The sequence below is a fragment of the Phodopus roborovskii genome, unplaced genomic scaffold, assembly GCF_943737965.1.
Source record: "Phodopus roborovskii unplaced genomic scaffold, PHOROB, whole genome shotgun sequence".
Taxonomy (NCBI): Eukaryota; Metazoa; Chordata; class Mammalia; order Rodentia; family Cricetidae; genus Phodopus; species Phodopus roborovskii.
Window position 1 is genome coordinate 12,530,076 of NW_026126407.1, and position 21,547 is coordinate 12,551,622.

At 45.1% G+C, this 21,547-nt stretch overlaps 1 protein-coding gene across 4 annotated transcripts in view; it reads left to right on the forward strand.

Annotated features, from left to right (window-relative positions):
* Positions 1–5,869: 5,869 nt before the first annotated feature.
* The window catches only part of Ndel1 (nudE neurodevelopment protein 1 like 1), a 49,164-nt gene continuing 33,486 nt past the window's right edge, over positions 5,870–21,547 (forward strand). The window contains exon 1 of one of the 4 annotated variants that reach the window (XM_051180328.1): positions 5,870–5,995. The gene's annotated coding sequence lies outside the window, so the exon portion shown is untranslated. Of the gene's footprint in view, positions 5,996–15,724; positions 15,841–20,890; positions 21,068–21,547 lie in introns of those variants that run through there. The other 3 variants (XM_051180327.1, XM_051180330.1, XM_051180326.1) reach the window with 3 other exon arrangements.

Consider the following 21,547-nt stretch of genomic DNA (forward strand, 5'->3'; position numbering starts at 1 on the left):
TGTGTGTGTGTCTCTCTCTCTGTGTGTGTCTGTGTGTGTGTGTGTGTGTCTCTCTGTGTCTCTTTCTCTCTCTCTCTCTCTGTGTGTGTGTGTGTCTCTCTCTGTGTGTGTGTGTCTGTGTGTGTGTGTGTGTCTCTCTCTCTCTCTGTGTGTGTGTGTGTCTCTCTCTCTCTCTGTGTGTGTGTGTGTGTGTCTCTCTCTCTCTCTGTGTGTGTGTGTGTGTGTCTCTGTGTGTGTGTGTGTCTCTCTCTCTGTGTGTCTCTGTGTGTGTGTGTGTGTGTGTGCACCCACTGAGGCCTGAAGAGGGTATTGCATTCTTTGGGGCTGGAGTGAAAGTATATGTGAAGCATCTGAAGTGGGCTGAGATCTGAACTTTGGTCCTCACGGGAGAGCAACAAGCACTCTTAACTGTAGAGCCATCTCTCTAGCCCCTCAGCCATGATTTGTAATAGCCTGTAATAATTAATCTGATGTTGGTTGATGTTCAGGTTGTTTCCGATTAGTCCCTATTGCAGAATTTCTCTGCCATAAAAGTTTCTATTAAAAATCTTGGTCTTGGGGCTGAAGAAATGGCTCAGAGCTTAAGAGTACTGGCTGCTCTTCGAGAGGACCTGGGTTCAGTTCCCAGCATCCACGTGGCAGTTCACAACTGTCTATAAATCTCATTCCAGGGAACCTGGCACCGTCACATAGACATACATATAGGCAAAACACCAATGCACATAAATAAAAATAAATAGATTTAAAATCTTGGTCTTATTGTGATGTGTGTTTCTGTGAAGCATGCAGAAAATGCTCGTGAAATCTTGGTTATGATTGTAGATCATATATGATGGCACTGCTTGAGAATGCTTGTCTTGTAAAACGTGAAGATACAATCAAAGGCTCCTGTTCTGATTTCAAGAAGCCCTCGAAAGCATCAAGCCTTCTCTTGTGTGGCACCTACCATACAACTCTTGGTATTAGGCATTTGTGTCAAGTGGCTGAACACAGTTAATAGCCATTCACTCACCAATTTGAAAAGACTATTTGGAGAGGGTTGGGTATATAATTTGTAAGCCCTCTTTACATCCCAAGGTAGAAAGATTCCATTTATATTTACTAGAGCTATTTAAAAAGTGCACTTTTCTATTTTGTAGAAATGGGAAAGAAAAATGGATCATACAGAAAATAAACATTTATACTATTCTGGAAAAAAAAAAGCTTGGTCTTTAACCTTAAAATGAATGAATGCTTGGGAGACGGATATTGATGACAAGTAGAAAATGGCCTAAACCCTTGGGATTAAAGGCATGTGCCATCATATTTGGCCCTAATCCTTCATATATATTTGAATTTTTAAAATCGTTTACCCAAGTTGGACAGTGGTGGCACAGACCTTTAATCCCAGCAGTTGGGAGACAGAGGCAGACAGATCTCTGTGAGTTGGAGGCCAGCCAGGGGAAACTAGTAAGATCCTGTCTCAAATATATATTTCTGTATGAAGAATTGACAACAGCTAAAAGGCAAGAGAGGAACAATTTTATTTAAACAACAAAGCTTTATATTGTCTGAGGAATGATTAAATATTAGTTATAGTAGACCAATAATTTAAGGATAAATGTAATCTCCAACGCAACTATTAAAAAACTAATCAAAGAATGAGCAATTGGGTTGATGGGGAAATGAAAAAATATTGAAAGTTCTAATTATTATCAAAGACAGGAGTAAACTAAATAAAAATTAAAAACATCTTTGAGACGTGGTCGATCTTCCTATGTAGCTCTGGCTGTCCTGGAACTGAATTTGTAGACCAGGCTGGCCTCATTGAAGATCTGTCTATCTCCGATTGCCTGAATAGTGGGATTAAAGGGTGCACCACCATGCCTGTCTTAAAATTATTTAGAAACATTTACTTTATTTTGTGTGTCTGCATGTTCTTCTTGCATGTACAAATGTGCCCCCACTTCTGTGCCTAGTGCCCTGGGAGGTCAGGAGATGGTGCTGGATTGGCCAACATGGGCATTACGATGATTGTGAGCTAGATGATTGGCGCTGAGAATCAACCTGACTCCTTTGCGAGAGCAACACGTGCTCTAAACCTCTAGGACATCTGTCCAGACCCAAAACTAAAAAAAAAAAAAAAAAAAAAAAAAAAATTAAGTCTTTTCCTTTGGCGTGCTTTTTGCTATGAGTCTTTCTTGTTTCATGCAGTTTACTTTTGGGATGCCTTTCTTACTGATTTTACCTTAGACCAGGGTGGTCTGGAACTGACTGAGATCCTGCTGTCTCTGCTTCCCCAGTGCTGGGATTAATGTGCGCCACCTTGCCGAACTCTTAGATGGTATCTAGCGACAGGTACATGTGAATGATAAAGATGTTTGATTGTTGGGACCAATCAAATCTTTATGCTTTTATACTCAGTTGAAACACGAAGGTGAGGTGTGTTAATTACTTTGACCCTAGTTCAGAAGAGTGTCTTTGGGAAGTCTTAATGCTTTCCGTGGTTGTAACCAGGCCTGATGTATTGGACAAAATTGAGGTGGCAGAGAAAGCAAATGTGGAGTGGTACACTGCTGTTATTTAGAGAGCAAAGAATTATCTCAACCAGTCACTGGAAAAAGGAATGGTGAATGTTGAAGGAGCAGAAATAAACCTGGCGAGAAAGAGCCTACTGGTTCTATAAGCAGAAGGTTCCATGGCAGAGCTGCTGGGAGGGGACACCGCAGCAGAAATGAGTGACTGTAGCCAGCAGGTGGCGCTCTAAAGACATCCCATTGCCGTTCAGATTTCCACCCTTGTCCAAGGTTTTGCTTGCATACCCAGAATGTTGAAATTGAACCCGGTGTGGAAAGCTTTCTAGTTCTAGCTTTTGCCTCTGTGCTTCATCCAGAGGTAAAATTCTCAAAATCAAGATCCCCGTGAGCTGAGCAGTGGTGGCACACATCTTTAATCCCAGCATTAGAGAAGCAGAAGCAGGCAGATCTCTGTGAGTTCCAACGCAGACTCCAAAAGCTACAGAGAAACCCTGTCTCGAAAAAAAACAAGACAAAACAAAAGAGCCCTGTGAAGTTTTCCTATGCTTGCTTTGCTTTTGGAAGCCTGTACAGTACCACCTGCTAATTCAGTGTGTGCCTTGCGCCTATGTGGCCTCCCTTTGAAGAGCATGCAGAGCGCCTGCTTTTCCTGAGACAACGTAAATTCTGCTTTTGTAGCTTCGGGGTGGGGCCTAATTCTGCTTTTGTAACAAATGCCCTTTTTGGTAGTGACTCATGCTCAGAAGTTCTGAGTTTAGTATGAGCTTACTGTGCAATGTCCAGTTTCTGTGACACGGGAGTCGAGAGGGAAAGACTTTACAGTACTAGAACAAACATAGCTCCATTTATTTATTTATTTATTTATTTATTTATTTATTTATTTATTTATCGTGTGCATTTGCCCTCACACAGCACATGTGCCTTCAGAGGCCACAGAGGGTTGAGCTAAAGATACAGGGGTTGAGAAGATTCGGTACAAACTGAACCACAGTCTTCTGGAAGAACAGCAAATTCTCTTAACTGCTGAGCCATCTCTCCAGCCCCCACACAATTTCATAGATGGTTACTTTGGATCCACTAACTGTGTGTGAGCTTGGGCAACTTTTGTGAACACGTTGGGTCTCAGTTTCTAGATCTGTAATAGGAACAAACCCTGCATTACAGTTTCTTGATGTTAAATCAGGATGGGTTAAAAAAAAAAAAAAAAAAAACAGAAAACCAAAACAATAAAAAGCTCTTAGTACAATGCCTAGCACATAGTAAACTTCAACAAAGCTTGGAGGATTGGATCCAGGGGAGCTGTTTTGGTGGGGAAGACCATTGTAGAAAGCAAGGGGTAGGTCATCATCAGATAGAACCCATCTCAGCTGTCAGGACAGCCATCATCTGAGAAGAAGGGGGTCAGGGAGATGAGGGTAGAGAGCCAGGAGCCACATCTCTTGGTCAGCAGGTAGCAAACCTGATTTGAGGGGGTGCTGGGGTTAGCAGGCTTAGCAGGTTTCTTCTGGAGGTGGACGGGTGAATGACAAGAGGCCTTCAGGCAGCTTGGAAGCTTTTGGCATACACCCTTTTCTTTTCCTCCTCCTCTTTTTTTTGGGGGGGGGCAACAGACTCTCTGTGTAGTCCTGGCTGTCCTTAACTCGTTCTGTAGACAAGGCTAGCCTCAAAATCAGATCTACCTGCCTCTGCCTCTTCGTCCCAAGTTCTGGAATTAAAGGTGTGCACCACCTGGTTAGAACACAGATTTTTCACATCTTTCAGAGCTTTTGGAGGATTGTGAGAATGGCTCTAAAGGCATACCAGAGTGGCCTTGGCCTTGCCTTCGTGTAAAGCTTTGCCCTAACCTACAAAACTCTAGCCCTGTTGCTATGGATTCCTCAGCTCAGCTCAGGTATCTAAGCTTGATACTTTAGTATGGGTTCAGTTTGACGTGACCACAGACATCTTGAGTCATAGCCACCATGATTGCCACTGAGTAACCCCAGCTGGTTTTTCCTGTATAGTCTCCCAACAAACCACAAATAGATAAAAAACCATTAGAGTCAAATGTAGGGCTTTGTACAACCAGACCCTGGTCCCAGGAATGCATCCAACCCTTTGATATTAAAATAAACTGGATACATTCCAGCCATGATGAAGTCACTTTTGTTCTAACCCATGAATGCACTCCTCTCTCCAACCTAGGTTGTGGGCTATCATTTGTATTACTGTCACTCAAGATTATACTTCCCTTGCCGTCTGTGCAACCCTAGAGTCTGCCTACCTGTCTGTGGTACCATGCCACATTGGGCCCGGTTCTCTTACTGGAGGACTGGGTTGACTAAGAACAGCTTTAAATAGGGGCCATGTTTCCATTGGATCAACAGGTCCACAAACATGCATAGACTAACTTCCGGTACTTGCTGACTCCTCCTGGGCACAGAGAGGCAAATATGCACAGCTCCTGCTTTCCCTGGGTAACCTTGGGAAGAAAGACACCCACATGGGAAAGGACTTTTCACGAAAGCGTCTTGTTTTGTGTCCTTAACTGCCGATAGGGCATTGTTGTTTGTTTTTCATTAGACGGACATTTATAGGCTAAACATAACCAGCCAGTAACTTCACTATGTTATCAGTGCCCACTCTTATCAGTAGTTCCTGTTGTACTTGGTAAGAATAATGGGCATGGGAGTATGCAGTCACTGTGGAGGCAAGTGATGTGGATGGGCCCATGTGATCTGATAAAGACTTAGAAAATGGACCAGCCTTGGAAAGGCAGAGAAGGAACAATATTGACAGCTCAAGGGACTCACTGTATCTCAGGACTTATATGGAGCCAGTTATACACATTGTCCCATTTAAGCCACAAACATTGCCAAGCGTTGGTGGTACTGGAGTTACCTGCAATTCATGGGAGGAAGGAACATGAGACGTAGCAATGCAAAGTCTGAGCTACCTGACTTTAAAGATTGTTTCGTCTCCTCTCTCTGTGGTTTGCTTTGATTTTCAGTTCTGGGCACAGAACCCAGGTTAGGCCAGTGGTCTACCATTGAGCCACACCCAGCCCTAATTTGAGCTCCCACATGGTATAATATGTGCTTTACTGGGTTCAGCATGCTCTGTCAGTTGACTCTACCATCCCAAATTCAGGGGCAAAGGCAAGAAAGTGGGCGAGAGGAAAGCCAGCAGCTCACACATATGCAGCAGAGGTGAGGAGCCCTGAAGCTCGGTCTGCAAACCCACGGCTGGAATTCATTACTCCCTTTCCCAAGCTCTGAGTCTTGCTCAACTCCAGCTGAGTAACAAGGCTGGCAGGGTTACCTCACTTCTTGACAGCAGGCCCCAGCCTTCCTGGCTCAAACCCACTTCCTGTCCCAGAGTCTCTCTTGTTAGGCATGACTGAGTCTCATTCTTCCTGTTGACTTCTGCTTTGTTCCAGCTGGCCCCCAGTGGCCCCCACGTGCTGCTGTGAACCAGATCAGCTGAGGACCTGCCACCAGGTGCCATGTGATGTGACTTTGGGGAGTTGGGGTGAGGGGGACAGACTGGGTGGTAGCCTGGGCCTAGCCTGAGAGAGAGCAGAGTGGAGGCTTCTGGTGTCTGACGACCCATTCTGTCCATATGGTGGTCACAGGCCAATGTTTGTTTGTAAACATTGTGTCCCTAGTGGCAGGTGACACTAGAAGTTTGCTGTGGCAGATTTTTCTAAAAGTGCAGTGTCTTCCCTTGTCTGGATTCTGATTGCCTTGATTTGGTTTCTGTTTCCTGGGATGCCTGCTAGTCTTTCTTCAGGGGCTGGGGAGCTCTTTGGGTTCAGACAAGTTTACCTGGAGCTGATGGAGTCACAGTTAGGGTGAGCCACTGCTGTCATGCTGGGCTGAACAAGGGAGGGACTTGTGTTGATGTCTTGTCTACATCTAAATCCTTAGCTGCTTATGGGCTGATTGCTTCTTTCAGTCTGTTTTCTTGTGACAGATGACAAAGCATCTTTATTTTACTTGAATTTGCATAGAGCTTGTAGAAAAATGATTGTGAAAATGTTTTCTACACTGTAAGGTTGTATTTTTCAAGGCTTGGGGCTATCTTTATTTCATTTTTTAAATGAAGCTAGACATACTTTTTCATGATAATATTTTATTTGGTAAACAATATGGCACAGACACACTGAAAATTTTCATGAGTGTACCCCTAAATATGAACACTTTGACATATAAGCTTAAGAATTTATCTATTTTTATGTGTGTCTGAGGGTGGGAATGTGCACACAACTGTAGGTGCCCTTAGAAGCCCCTAGAACTGGAGTTAAAAGACAGTGTGAGCCTCCATGTAGATGCTGGGAACCGGAGTCAGTCCTCTGCAAGATCAGCAAATGCTTTTAACCATTTATTTCACTATCTCTCTGGGCTCCCAGCCCCCTTTGATACAGGGTCTCAAGTCGTTGGTCCAGAATTGGCTGTGCAGACCAGGTTGGCCTTGAATCTGTCTCTGTTTTCCGGCCTGTGACTTCTGAGTGAGGTGTGTACCACCTCGCCCCCTTTCAACACTCTCGCCTGGCTTCAACATAAATGTCTTGTTTCAGAGACAGATTTTTATGTAGCATAGGCCGACTGGAACTCGATGTGTAGCCGAGGATGGCCTTGAACTCCTGCCTTCCTGTCTACACACACCAGCGCTAGGATTACAGGCATGAGCCATCATACCCAATTGACGTACAGACTTTCAATACAATCTTTAATGTTGAATACGATTTACTGTCCTGTGACTTCCATCCCCCCTCCTTCCTTCCCTGCTTCCTTCCTTCCTTTCTTAGACACAGCTTCACTGTGTAGTCCTGGATGGTCCTCAAACTCACAGATATTCCCCTGTCTCTGTGCTGGGATTAAAGGCATGTGTCACCACATCTGGCCTGCATGGTTATTTTTTAGTTTTCTGTTAATAAAAGGCAAGGATACAGAACTCATTTATCAGCTACCCATATTTTTGTTCCCATCCTCCCAGCATGTTTATGTTGCTGTTGTTCTCTGAACTGTGAGGATGGTGATTGTTAGTATTCAGGCATCTGTACTGGTCTGCCTGTGGGGTCCTGACGGGATACACCCTCAGCTGCAGCCACTAAGCGCACCACCTGTCTACCTCTCATCCGCCTCTCTTTCTCTCTCCCTTTCTGCCTCTCTTTTCTCTCTCTGCTCCTGTCCCTAGAGGCTGATCTCCCCACTCCCCTTTTTGCTTTATGATTCCTTTCCCTAATGAAAATCCCTCCACTTGAGCTCTGTCACGTAGTATCTTTCTCTCTTGTGCTGCTTTTTTAAAATTACAACAGTGATAATGGTGATAACGTTCTTTTTTAAATTTTACTTTTTGCTACTGGAATTGATAGTTGCCTCAGGTTTTTATTTAATAATCAGGTGTGTGTGTGTGTTTGGCTATTGAGCTTGTGTGTAGGGTGCTCACATCCTGATGAGGCTGTGTGGTCAGGAAACCCATTGAAGAATTTCCTAAGCTTTAGCCGAAGAGGGAAAACCCACCTTGATTGTGGGTAGCATCATCCTATGGGATGGAATCCCAAACTGAATAAAGGAAACACACAAAAAGCAAGCTGAGCACCACCAGCCTTATCTATTTCTGCTTCCTGAGCATGATCAACTACCTCACGCTGCTGCCTTCCCTTCCTTGCCAGCATGGACTGTATCCTCCAACTGTGAGGCCCCCCCCCAAAAAAAAAAAAAACAAAGAAACAAAAGCCCCTTAATCCCAGCACTGGGGAGGGAGAGGCAGGCGGAGCTCTTTGAGTTGGAGACCAGCCTGGTTTACAAGAGCTAGTTCCAGGACAGGTTCCAAAGTCACAGAGAGACCCTGTCCTGAAAATCAAAACAAAAAACAAAAAAAGGATTCTTTGACCTTCTGACCTTCTCTGACCGCCTCCACCGGCCTGGAGGGTATAAGAGAGGCTACCAGCATTTTGAGGGGTTACCCATGGCAGGGGCTGAGGCATCATGGACTTGAAGGCCTCCTTTCTCCTCACACCCCCTTTCTCTTTGTGGTGAAATGATCTAACCTCTCCTGGGTCTTCTCAACTTATCCTGTTGGGCAGGGTTGGCAAAAGCTTACCTGCTGCCTGGACTGTGAAGTCTGTGTCTGAATCAGTGGTAAATAGCAGATGTAAATAGCAGTTATACTTGTATACAAGTATAGTGCCGTGCAGGAACTTGTTAGCAGTTTATTGACCGTTTATATTTCCTCTATGATCACCTATTTATTCATATCCACTAAGTTAGGATCATTGTTAAATTGCATAGCCAGCTCTGGAAAGGGCTATTTTCTGTCTGTTGTTTCCTTTCTCTCTTTCCTCCCTTATTTCTTTTCTCTTACTTCTTCCCCCTCCCTCTCCTGCTTGGGATTGCACCTGGAACCTCCCGAATGCTAGGCAAGGTCTCCAGCATAGAGCTATATTCCCTTTTTGTATGTTCAGACTCAGGGATCAGGCTTCAGAAAATATCAACTCCTAGTGATACATCTAAAGTGTTTGATTATCCTTCATCCCTTAGATTATGAAAGTAATATGGGCTCATTGTAGAAAACAGAAAACACAAACACAAAAAAGGAAGTGTAGCTCACCCAGAGCTTCTTACCACTACGTCCTCCCAATCTTTCTTCCTGTAGGTCTATATTGATAAATTAGAAGTGGAGCCATTCACTTGCTAAATCATACTGTCACCCACAGTCTGAGGCATCATTTATAGTGATTGTACAGCATCCTATTTATGTACATACCATTAGCCTAGCTGATTACATATTGATGGTACTCACCTACTTTTTATTTTTGTTTTTGAGACAGGGTTTCTCTGTGTATCCTTGGCTGTCCTGGAACTTGCTCAGCAGACCGGAGATCCTCCTGCCTCTACCTCCCCTGTGCTGGGACTAAAGATGTGCACCACCATCACCCAGCTGATACTTACCTTCTTTTTAAAAAGATTTATTTATTTTTAAAGTTTATTTCTTTTTCTTTTCTTTATTTTTGTCTTTTGAGATAGGGTTTCTCTATGTAACATCCCTGACAATCCTGGAACTCTCTTTGTAGTTCAGGCTGGCCTCGAACTCAGAGATCCACCTGCTTCTGCCTCCAAGTGCTGGGATTAAAGACACGCTTGTCAGTATGGTCAGCCTAAAGTTTATTTTCTTACTAAGTATGTATATGTGTGGGTCTGAGCATGAGTGTGTCAATGTCCCTGGAGGCCAGAAGAAGGTATTGGATTCCCCAGAGCTGGTGTTAAAGGTAGTTGTGAGCCACCTAGCGTGGGTGCTGGGGAGAGTCCACTACACGGACAGTGTGTCCTCATAACCACTGAGATTTCTCTTCAACTCTATTTTTTATTTTCAATTATGTGAGTATGTATGTTTTTGTTTGTGGATTTGTGGAAATCTGTACAGGTGCCCTGGAGTCCAGAAGAGCTTGTTAGGTCGCTGGGAGCTGGAGTTATAGGCAGTTGTAAGTTGCTTGACTTGGGTGCTGAGAACTGGGTTCAGTCCTCTGGGCTCTACTAACCGCTAAGCCAGTTTTCCTCTAGGCTGAATTTCATTAATAAGTGTCTTTTTTATGACCTCACCTAATCATGTTTCCATGAAGTAGCTGCTCAATCTATTTTCTGGAGGTAAATTTCAATCCTCTTTTGGTTAAATTACTACTAATTTCAGGGGCTGGAAAGATGCTCGGCTATTAAGAGCACTTGTTGATCTGGTAGAAGATCTGGGTTTGGTTTCCAGCACCTACATGGTAGTTCACAAATACCTGCAATTCCAGTTTCAGGGGATCTGATGCCATTTTCTGACCTCCTCAGCACCAAGCACATATTCTATGTACAGACTTATGTGGAGGCAAGATGCACATAAAATAAAAAAACCTAAAAATATTTTAAAATAATTATTACTAACCAAATTAATGCAGGTAGATTCATAGGCATTTTTCGTGTTCTGTGTCAGAGGGGAGCATAGAGAAGGGTTCGTCTGGGAGCCCCTTCACTGCTTCCCTTTAGCATGGAAATGATAAAGGGCAAAAGCATCAGGGAATGAATGATGCATAGATTAAAAAAAAGAAAGTCACTTCGTAGGCAGTTAAAGAAATTGTAGCTTCAAGCCAGGCGGTGGTGGTGGTGCACACCTTTAACCCCAGCACCTGGGAAGGAGAAGCAGGTGGATCTCTGTGAGTTGAAGGCCAGCCTGGTCTATAGAGTGAATTCCAGGACAGCCAGGGCTACATAAACTTTCAAAAAACCAAACTAACGAACCAACCAAAACAGAGAAAGAAAGAAACTATAGCTAAAGAGAGGCAGAAATGGACTGGTCTGAGGTTAATGGTCTGAATCTGTCTCTGAACCTGCTTTTTTTATTTTCTTCCTGAAACAAGGTTTCTTTGTATAGCTTTAAAGCCTTTCCTAGAAGTCACTTTGTATACCAGGTTGTCCTCGAACTCACAGAGCTCCACCTGCCTCTAGCTCCTGTGTGCTACCAGCACTGGGCTGAGTCTGCTAACTTTATGTCCTTGGGCAGGTTGCTCAATTTCAGTGTTGTTACTGCTCTTCTTGGATTTCTGAAGTTCTCTGAAAATCAGCTTTGTCATAGTAACTGTAATCCTGGAGAAGTTGCCTTAACTTCCCTGACACCGAGTCTTCTCATCTCTAAGAGTGGGAACACTTATCCGCATACTTCACGGGGTTGGTGTGATGTCCGTGAGGCACTCACCACAGGGTCTGACCCATAGTAAGTATCCAACATTCGATAGTTATTTTTATTATATGCTGAGTGTTATGTAAGATGAGGATAATTATGTCATCCCACACTGTTTATAGAAAGAACTCTGTCTTCTCAAAAGTAGTTTCAGAGTTCACTCTGCAGCTGGGAAAGATGCCAAGGGGCATTGTACAAAGTCACCGCTGGCCACTGACCCCCCACTTTTTGGCTTAGTCTTCCCTCAAGCTGGCTGCTGTCCCGATGTGGGTCAAGTAAACAGGCTACTGTTGAACACAGATAAGTCAGATCCCCAGATATAGGTTGTCAGGGGAGACAATAGGAAACCTCATTCTTGGAAGAGAAGACAAAGCTCTGAGTACCTCTGAGCTAACAAAAAGGGAAAGAAGCCAGGGCTTATCTGAATGACTGGGATGCTTATCAGAAAAGCTGATATACCCTCCAGTTGAGATTAGTCAGTACAGAGACAGGAGGGAGAAGTTGGGGGAGTGCCTGAGGTTTTTCTGGTGTGCATTCTCAGACATGCTAACTTTTTCTGTAAAACCAGGAAGCCGGATCCTATTTATATTCCCTGAAGTGTGGCCTCTGTGCTATTGGTGGCATGTGGAGTGATTTATATGGTACAGAGGTAAACATTTGAAATCTTGATAGTTATGCATTTCTTTTCTCAAGTCAAGGGGGTATGACTGTTGTCAGTTTCTTGGCTTCTTTGATGTGGCAGTTTAGGATGACACGAAGGTGGGGTTCAGTTAATTTTTTAGACAGGTAAGATGATATGCACAAATGGCAAAGATTGTATATGTGGATGTCAGATGTGGGAGGCAGAATAACTCCTTAAAGATGCCAACACCCTAGTCCTCAGACCTGTATGTTATTGTGTACATCAAAAGAGACTTAGCACATATGATTAAGGATTTTGAGATGGGAAGATTAAACTAGATTAGATGTGTGAACCCAATATGGTCTAAAGATCCTTAGAGGATGGATTTAGGGGGTCCACATGGACAATAATGGACACAACATATGGGGTGATGTGCCCTAAGCCTATCCTGTGGCCTCTAGAAACCAGGAGAGCCAAGGAACTGATTGTCCCCACCCCCCCCCCAAGCCAATACCTTGATTTTATAGCTCTGTGCACCTCATTTGGAATCTCTGACTTCCAGAAGTACAAGAGAATAAGTATGTGTTGTTTGAAGCCACCCAGTTTGAGGTCATCTGTTACCATAGCCACAGGAAATGAATACACTGGGTATTAGAGGAACTTAAAGTGATACATTCTTCAAGGACAGCATTTCCCTAGGGCAGAGGAAGGGACATTGGCCACCTAAACCATCTATCTAGGAGACTGGTCCAGTCACCATGTCTAGCAGTCTGGACAAATGTAGGGAGAGCCCTCATTCCTACAAGGAGAATGCTTGGATAGGTGACATAATGGGTCCTGATTCATGGACACTGTCAATAACTGCCATTTAGTTCAACCTGCTTAATTCATAGATGGAGAAACTAAGGTCCATAAATGGGAAATAACCCAAGCAAAGTCACTAACTAGCAAGGCAGCTGGTTAGGCCTGGATGAAAAAAAAAAAAAAAAAAAAAAAAAAAGAAGGCTCTGTTCCTAAGGCAGAGCAGAGGAGTGGCGCTCGGCTCGGCAGAGACATGCCTGGGTTCCCAAAGCAGGGTGTGGAGCCTTGGAGAGGGGTGAGGCCTACCTACACCCTTGGCTGGGGGTGGATTTTGCCACTCTTTGGTCACCTCTGTGTGTGGGCCTCTGGTTCTCATGTCCCTCCCTTGTCTATCTTATAGCCATTCTGTTCACATGTGATCTTTAGAAGATTACTGAAATAGTGACACACTGGGGACAGGGAACCCTCCATTCTCTCTTCATCCTACCCCGTCTGAAGTGTTGCAGTGATTTCCCCTCTGCTTGGCCTGTCCCCTCTGCTGGGACACTTATTTTCTTTTTATAGAAGGGACATTCTTCTGTGGTGAACATGAAACCTGGGATGTTTCATTTCTGCAACTCAGCATGGGGAAATCAAAATTAGCTTCTGTGGTATGAACATCCCTGAATAAGCCAGATTCCTAGTTCTGAGCAGAAAATGTTCTCCATATAACACTTTTAATCCCAGTACTTGGAAGTAGAGAGAGGCAGCTTTGAGTTCCAGGCTAGCCTGGTCTACACACAGTGACACCTTATCCCCCCCCCAAAAAAAAACCAAACAACAACAACAAAAAACCCCAAACAAAACCCCTGAAAGATTTTAGGGAGGAAATGTTACATCTTTAGACTGGAGCATAAGTAATTACATATAAGGTAATGAGCTGTGCATATTATCAGGCTGGGCTAAATTAGGGAGTCATGGCAGGAAGGTGAATTCTTGTGAACAAGTCAATAGAACTGGGAAACTTCCCAGTGAAACCTCAGGAAGGCCCAGGCCACTCTTATACCTCCTGCAGGCACCAGCTCAAACGCTGTGGTTTGGTTTATTTGTTTTGCTTCATTTTGAGACAGGGACTTGTCTTGCAGCCCAGGCTGGCCTCAGACTTCATGCCTTAGCCCACTGACTGCTTCAATTAATTACAAGTGTGTGTGTGCCAGCACACCTGCCTCAAAGGCTGCCTTAAAAGAAAGTCTTAAACCCATCAGTTTAAGAAACTGCAAAGGGTGTGGAGGAAATGAATGTACTTTACGTTTAGATGTTGTGTTGTTGTAGGAGAATGAAACATCATTACCCACTTAATATATTTTTGATCAAAATGCAGAGAGGAAGGAGAGGGAAAGAGACAGACAGAGAGAGCAAGAAGGAATGAGGAAACAAGCTGTGCTCATGCTCTGAAGATGAACACTGCTGATGTTTAATTGACATCATTTGACCTTTTTTCTAATGTACAATGTACGTTTTTCTATGCGGAAATGGAATCCTATATGTATTATTACCTACTTTATTCATTTAGCTGAACATGGGGGGGACGTTCTCATTACTAATACCCTTCTGTAACGTCGTGTTATCAACACATTGTTCAGCTTGGCTATCAAATGATTCTACTTCACCTTCTTTCTTTCCTTTCACTAAGTCTTTCATGTGCACAAGAGTTTTGCCTGCATGTGTGTCTGCACACCATGTGAATGCAGTACTCTTGGAGTCAGAGGGGAGTGTGTGTCCCCTGGAACTGTAGTTACAGATGCTTGTGAGCCAGCATGTGGGTGTTAGGGAACTAAACCTGGGTTCTCTTATAAGAGGCTCAACTGCTGAGCCATTTCTTCAGCCCATTAACATGTCTTGTTGTTCACTCACTTTTTACTGTTTTATTAGTGTTCTAAATTATAAGGATAGTTTTCTCTCTCTCTCTCTCTCTCTCTCTCTCTCTCTCTCTCTCTCTCTCTCTCTCTTTTTTAGCAGAATTTCTCTGTGTAAAACCCATGGCTGTCCTGGGACTCACTTTGTAGACAAGGCTGGCACAGAGATCCACCTGTTTCTGTCTCCCGAGTGCTGGGACTAAAAGCATGCACCACCAGCAGCCAGCATTAGCATAATTTTATAAAAGAAAGAAAAACAGAAAAAGGTTCAAGATAGAATAACAGAATAGAGTCATGGAAATGAGTTGGGTCTTAAAATATCTGAAGACTTTCTATTTCTTCAACAGTCAGTGCTCAGTGTATGCCAGGCACCACGACAAGAGGCAAATTCATATGTTGTCCTAAATTCTGCCTTTCTTAAATGCAAAATATGGAAAAGCTAATTGTTCTCACCAGTAAATGTCACTGCTTGACATACTAATGTGACATTGGCACTTTCTGTTTCTCTTCTTTCATTGTTAGAAAACTTGCAGGAGGTGGGTTCAATTCCCAGCAACCAAATGGCAGCTTGCAGCTGCCTGTAACCCTAGTTAGGAGATCCAGCACACTCACAGAAATATATGTGCACACACACACACACACACACACACACACACACAATCTCTCCCCCCACCCCACCCAAAGGAAGTTGGGCAGGATACATACTTGGAATCCCAGCACTTAGAAAACCGAGGCAGGATGATTGAGTACAAGGTCAGCCTGGGTTACTAGTTTTGTTTAAAAAATCCAAACAAATAAAAATAAAACCTAGAAAACCTCCAGGTTGTTGGTTGCTTTTCCCTGGGGCTAAGAACAGTGCTAGGCACTCAATAAATATTTGTTGAATGGATGAATGCATAATCTCTGGGTGCCAGTAGCTGACTCATTGGCTTACCCAGTAGTGGGAATTAGGCTGAGATTGTGTGATACAATTAGCCCAGGCTGGTTAGAAACATTCCATTTCTTTTCATTCCGGTTTGGAAGCAGGCAAAGCAGGTGCCCGCCTTGTCTGTGTAAGGTATGTGAGCAGGTATCATTTTTTTTTTCCCCCTCCAGGGACAGTCACAGTGTTTATGTAAATGTGATGTCAACAATTCTTGTTGTTGCCAGGTGTTAACCAAATTAGCTCTGAACAGTGTTGGCAATTCTTTCTTGGGCAGGTAGTTGCCACTCCAGGGTATAGGCTACGGTTGGAACCAGGGCTGAAGGCTGAAGCTTGGGAGACTGGAGCCTCTGCAGCCAGGAAAGTCACACAGTTTAAAGCCAGGTAGGCGGCTGGGGAAGAAATCAGGACGGACCCCAGGAGTGATGGGTCAATGGTAGTATATCGGGTCCCACCAGGGGAAGGTAAGTGGCTGGGCAGAGATTCTCCTGAGGCCCTGGGTAATCTTCTCAGTTAAGGAAAAGGACTCTTCCCTTCCAGGGAGCAGCTATCAGGGCAGGCCTGTGAGAGGAAGGTCTGTTGCAGCCCCAACCTAAATGCTCTCCCTTTTTCTTGCTTTCAAGAGCCCCCTTTCAACGGATGGTGGTGGTACGCCTTTAATCACAGCAGAAACAGGTGGATCTGTGAGTTTGAGGCCAGTCTGGTCTAAAGAATGAGTTGCAGGACAGCCAAGGCTGCACAAAGGACCCCATTCTTGAAACGGCCATCTCCCCAAAAGCCCCCTTTCGGCAAGGGATACTTGCAGACTTGCAGAGGGTGAAAAATAGCCCTTGACAAAGGGTCCAAGGGCCAGAAGCAGATGGCATTCTCCATCAGACATAGTGGAAAGAGAAAACAGGAAGAAGGTCTGGAACTGAGAACAGATGCCGAGTGCTCACTATCGTTGTCCACGCTATTCTCCAACAATCCTTCTACCTCAGCTTCATGCAGGCCATCATACTAGGCTTAGGAATTGGGCATTTTGGCATTAAACTATTAAATGCAACCAAGTGTCATTCACAATCTTGGAAGAGGAAATACATTCTCTGGTCAAAGACTCTGGCATTCTGTAGGTAGCTAGTCATCCGTCCAGCTAAGTTTATTGAGTGCCTGCCTATTCCATGCCAGGAAGGTGAAAAAAATATGATATATTCCTTTAGCTAACACATATGCATATTTTAAATTTTGTTTTACATATCTTTTGGATCCTCTTGCTGAAAGGGTCTTGACAACTTAATGGAAGAAAAAACAATCCCATGGATATTATGTCCTGTTTCCACCCAGAGAGCAGGGGTTTGTTTTATGGTTTTTCAAGGCAGGGTTTCTCTGTAGCTTTGGAAGCTGTCCTGGAACTCACTCTGTAGACCAAGCTGGCCTCGAACGCCCAGGGATCAGCCTGCCTCTGTCTCCAGAGAGAAAACAGTGTTTTACTGTGTATTCCAAGCTGGCCTTGAACTCACAGCAATCTTGCCTTAGTCTCTTAGGTATGTAGGCATAATCACCATGCTTGGCTAGGGAACACTTTCTGCCTCTCTTTGTCCTTTGGCCCTAGCTATCATTCTTTGTGCTTTTATTTGTTTAATGACAGTCTTCTCTATTAGAATATAAACTCTATGGACAGGGTGGGGAGGGGAAGTCAGAGGACAACTTGAACAGTTAGTTCTTTCCTTCTATCATGTGGAACCAGGGGATCAAAGTCAGTTGGCCATACATTGTAGGCTAACAACTTAACAAGCTCAGCCATCTTGATGGCAGTACTTGTAAGTTTTCTTTGAACTATGTGGCACTCTATTTGTGTTTTGGGTATCAGGGAAGGCTTCCTGGAGGAGGAAGCTTGTAAATGAGACTAAAGAAGGGAGACGGAAAGCTGGCAGATCTAGCTTCGGAAGTAACCACAGTTCACAGGGCAGTGGGATAAAATGGTCCTTGAGAGGAAGGGAACTCTCCTCTGGGAGTGAGTCTTAGATACTATTTAGTGCTGTGAAGAGACACCATGACCAAGGAAACCTATTGAAGGAAGCACTTAATGGGGTGCTTGCTTATCATTTCAGAGGGTCAGTCCATGATTATCGTGGCGGGAAGCATGACAGCAGACAGGCAATGGCCCTGGATGAGTAGCAGAGCTTACATCCTGGTCTGTAGGCAGGAGTCAGAGAGAAAGAATAAGACTCGAGTTGTCCTGGACCTTTGAAACCTCAAAGCCCTCCCTGGGGGACACACCTCCTCCAACAAGCCTGCAACTAACCCTAAACAGACCACCAACTGGGAAGTAAACATCCAAATATATGAGCCTAGGGGCCATTCTCATTCAGATCATTACAGGAGGCATAATGGTCAGTATGCTTAGACTCAGGGGAACTGCAGGATGCAGACTGTCACAGTGGGCTGGAGCTGCTCTGTGGGCTCTGACCACTAGACTGTAGTTCATCTTTCATACAAAAGTAACAAGGAGACCAGTCAACTTTTGAAGCAGTGATGCTCTGTATACAGTGGAATTCTAGGGATATTTTGTAAAGACTGCTCGGGTGGAACAAGATGCCATTTAAGGGAGGGGTGCTGGGGGTGGGAAGTCCAGGTAAACTGGAGGCTTTAGACTGGGGGACAACGCAGGGAGAAAGAAGTGGGAAATGAATGGGTTTGAACGTGGTGACTACATAAGTGAATTGTAAGCCAGTGAGGGGGATCATTAAGACTTCGTGCTTCAGTGACTAGAAGAGCATGGCACAGATGACAAACAGAAATCATCCTAGAAATCTTAGTTGAAGCAACGGGGAGATCTGTGGGGTTTAGGCATGAGAGACTTTCAGGGGGACATATGAGACAGATCATTAGCCATCAGATGGCTACTGAGTATTCCTCATTCAACCTTATCTGTACCCTTAAGGATTAGCAAAAACCATATGGATTAAAGGGATAAGAAAGATTAGACTGAATGAAGTATTCTTTTTGTGTATGTGCGTGCTTTGTTTTTTTAAGTCAGGGTGCTGTTATGTCATGATTTAGGCTGGCTTGGATCTTTCTGGGACTACAGGCATACACCAGCAAACCCAGTGAGCCTTTGATTAAGGTGTCTTGTTTACCTGATTTATTAATCATGTTACATTTCATGTTTTCATAGCACGTTTGTACGCACTGTATTACTGTGCTGGCTAGTCTTAGGTCAATGTGACACACTAGATTTAGTTGTCTGAAAGGAGAGAACCTCAATTGAGAAAATGCTTCCAAAAGATCCACTTGTAAGGCATTTTCTTTTTTATTTTCTTTTGGCTTTTTCAAGACAGGGTTTCTCTGTATACCTTTGGAGCCTATCCTGGCACTCACTCCGAAGCCCAGGCTGACCTCAAACTCACAAAGAACCGCCTACCTCTGCCTCCAAGTGCTGGGATTAAAAGTATGTGCCACCAATGCCCAGCTGTGGTTACTGGGGGGGAGGGTCCTGGGTTCAATAGCAAAGCAGGCTGAGAAAGTTGGGGGGAGCAAGCCAATAAGCAGCACCTTCCATGGCCTCTGCATCCATGCTCCTGCCTCCAGGTTCCTGTTCTGTTTGAGTCCCTGTCCTGACTTCCTTTGATGATGAACAGTGATATGGAAGTGCAAGCTAAATAAGCCATTTCTTCCCTAACTTGCTTTTTGGTCATGATTTTTCATCGATGCAACAGAAACCCTGATTACCTTTTTTGAATATGTGATTGGTCAAATTCTAGCATTCTCACTAGTTGGACCTGACTTGGTCCCAGAGCTCCCTCTGATAGCTGATCACCCTCCACCCGTTTGAAGGGTGGAACCTGATCTGTTTCTTGTATTTTGGAATTTGTAGCAGAGATGTTGTGTTATTTATGCATGTTCTCAGGTTGTGACATTGAGCTTTCTGACTCAGGATAAGAAAGACCTCTTGCTGGAGCCTATGCAAATTAGTTTGGAATGTTTTACCAAGGCAGAAGGGTATGGCAGTCCTCCCTTTTTCTGCCCTTACAAAGCTGGTTGTATAACTTGTGCTTCCTTTGAGGCTGATTGGCATAATAGAAGGTGGGGCAGTTTGCTGACTCTGACCCTATTCCAGCTCCTGGGCTAATGAGGAAGATCAGAGAAGGGCCTTTGATTTCTGAGGGTTCTGCCAAGCTAAGCCCATTCATTAAGATGGGGATGACACAAAGATACTGATAAACACCAGTCCTTGGGCCAGAGCAAATGGGAGGGGCAGCAGCCTGGGAGATGATGTCAATGTTTTCTGTAGGGCCTGGCTTGTCATTAGGTGACTCAGTGTGTTTCTTAGCACTTCTGCCAGGAGGCAGGACAGAAGCTGAAGGCTTTATCTTTTCCTCTTCCGGGTGGAATGTTCATGTCTTTCTGCGTCTATGGGAAAGCCTTCATTGATTATTTCCCTGCCTGAGATCTGGTTAGATGAAGCACAGACAGCTTCAGGCAGGAAAGCAGAGCTCCAGTTTGAGTTTCCAAGCTGTTCCAGGTGGGCCTGTGAGTCTTAGGTTACAATATAGAAAATAGAGCTAATGACTCCAACCTCATAGGGTTGTTGAGGGCTAAAGGGTAGTAATGTACACAAAGCACTCAGCATCATAGTCTAGTTCAGTTAGTGGCGTTGCTTCACTTCATGTCCGAATAGTAGTGGATAATAGTATGGTTCCTGAGTTTGAATTCTCATTGTAGTTGAGTGACCTTGGGGCAACAACTTCATGTTGCTGTTTCTTTCTTGTACAACGAGAGTAACTTGGAGTTACTATGATGAAGCAATGCAGGGCAGTGAACAACCGGTAAAACTGCCAGTGGAACAGCACAGTGAACTCATAATTAAAAAAAAAAAAAAACCCCTTATATACTTCACAGTCTGATTCAAGGTGCTTTAGTCGCCACTAATTCTCCTCTGCTCCTCATCGATTTGAGTTCTCCTTAAAAATTCATCTTGCACCTTTTTGCTTATATTCACTTCTCTCAAAAGTATAAAAAGCTTCGTAGGCTTCACCTTGCAGCTCGTCTTACGCTATGTTGCTGTGTCTTCAACTTCAAAGCTAATCCCAAGAGCACAGAAATTAGAATTACATTGAGCGTTGTTCCCCAAATACCTTTTACCATTGAAGTTTCCACTCTATGGACAGTTGCGTATCTTTCCTGTCTCCTTTATGAGCCAGTTGTCCTTTACTCCTGCTTCGCTCTTTACCCTGGGGAACTACTCTCGACAACAGCACAGCTTCCGGAGACCGCAGAGGGTTAACCCACTCTTTGCAGGGGCCGGGGGCGCCTGCGCAGGACTGTGTCGCGGGCTTGACGTCAGCGCGCAGGGCCTGGGTCGGCACCGTGTGACGCCTGCCTCCCGCAGCTCCTCCCCGCACCGTATTTCTGCGCATGCTCCAGACTCCACCCCCGTGCGTCACAGAATGGCCTCCGACACCCAGGGAGCCCCTGACGTGTCGGGGAGGAGCCCGGTGCGGGGGTACGCGGAGTGGAGCTCAGGGCTGCGGAAGGGAGCAGAGCTGAAGGGCTGGGCGGGCCTGGCCAGGCCAGCGGAGCGGAGACGTCGGCCGAGCGGCGGCGAACATGCGCTTTTGACACGTTGGCGGTGAGGCAGCCCCTGGGGTCGAGCTGGGCGGGCGGTGCCGAGGCCTGCCCCTGGGGAGCCGGCCTGACCGTCTCAGGCCCCGCTGGGCCGAGCCAGGCTCGGGTTCTGGGGCAGCTGGTCTAGAGCAACTGTTGATCCGCTCTAACTGTCCCCTCCTCACTGTCGGAGGTGTGGCACCTGCCAGGGGCACCTGCCAGAGAGCGAGTCCCGGGCTTCCAGAGGAGGGGCAGGGGCCAGGACGTGGCACTGGGGGGCTGAGGCGCTGACGGCTCGAGGAGTGGCCCTGCTGGGGTGGCAGCGGCGCGCCCAGCTTCTCGCTCCACCCACCCTGGATTCCCTTGAGCCGCCAGGGTGGTTAGGAGCCGGGCTGGATTTTGGTTTCCCAGCGCCCCTTATGTCCGAGGCGAGAGCGGGAGCAGCCCGCGTTGGCAGCTACTGGCAGTCTCGTGACTGCCCGCCCCGAACTGCTAATCACCCGCT